Source organism: Neophocaena asiaeorientalis, unplaced genomic scaffold, assembly GCF_003031525.2.
Source record: "Neophocaena asiaeorientalis asiaeorientalis breed wild unplaced genomic scaffold, Neophocaena_asiaeorientalis_V1.1 scaffold217, whole genome shotgun sequence".
Classification (NCBI taxonomy): domain Eukaryota; kingdom Metazoa; phylum Chordata; class Mammalia; order Artiodactyla; family Phocoenidae; genus Neophocaena; species Neophocaena asiaeorientalis.
The window spans coordinates 1,277,819-1,279,058 of NW_020172293.1; positions in this window are offsets into that span (position 1 = coordinate 1,277,819).

Sequence of the window (1,240 nt, forward strand, 5' to 3'; positions counted from 1 at the left end):
CCCCTCGCGATCCCGCGGCTGGGCTCCCAGCCACCTCCTCCAGGGCTGCCCCCGGTCCAGCCCCAACAGGCAGAATGAACTGCAGTCGTTCCACTCCTCCGGCATTGCCAGGCCTCCAAGACCATCGTTCTGAGAACCCCAAGAAGGGAACACCTTCCCGGGTCCCCGCAACGTCCCCGCGCCCTCGCCGTCTCGCGGAGCGGCGGGCGGTCCCCTCGCCAGCAGGTCGCCGACGTTTGGGAGCGTAGGAAACAGGGGCTTGACTAGTTCGAAACGGGCCTCCGAAAGCGCGCACTGCATAAAACCTTGTCCCCAGTCCCCAAGCGCAGGCTCGGGTAAATGGAACCCCGACCTCAGCCCCACTGAGCGCCGTGGGGACGGTCGTGGCAGAGCCTCTGTCTCTGCGGTCAAGCCCAAGGTTATCCAAACTCCGGCCGCAGACAGCGCTCACGGCCGCGCGGACAGCCGGGCCCGCCCCAGGAAGGCTGGGCCTGGGGAGCGCGCAGACTCCGCCCCCCGCCCGGGATTGGCGCGCCGGCCGCGGGCGGAGACCGAGTCCGCGCCGTATAAATATTCATGAGCCGGCCGGGGCGCAGCAGGGCCGGAGCGGGAAGTTGGCGAAGGCCGCTGCTCCCGCCGAGGAGGAGGCGGCGGCGGGGCGCTGGCGTGCCGCTCAGGTGTCCGCTCCGCCTTCCGGCCTGAATTTAGCTCCGTGAGTCCAGCGAGAAGGGGACCGCCGACACCTCGCCCTACTGCCGGCCGGAGCGCGACGCGGACTTCCACCGGAGGCGGGGCCCGTCATCCCGGCGGCGGACCGACGGACCGACGCCGGGGACAGAGGGCGGTGGCCTAAAAAAACGGTGGCCTCGGCGGAGGCGGGCCCCGAACCCCGGCGGCAGACGCGCGGCCTTAGGGGCGAGCATGAGCCCCGGGACGCCGAAAGGGGGCCGCAGGGGCTGAACCGGGCGCGGAGCGGCCTGGCCCAGCCATCTTGACTGCGTACAGCGGCCCGCCCGAGAGGAAACTTGCTGCGCCGCCGCCCTAGGTGCCCGGCAAAGTCACCGGCGCGCGCGGAGAAAGCGAGCGAGAGAGGGACGATGAGCCGGGGGCCGGCCACTCCGCCCTGCGAGGGCTGAGCCCGGCCGGAGTGAGCGGGGCAGACCCGGGGACTTGGGTGCCCTCCGGCAGCCACCTTCGTCTCCCACGGCGCCCTGAGAACGCGTCCCGCGAAGGGACCAGG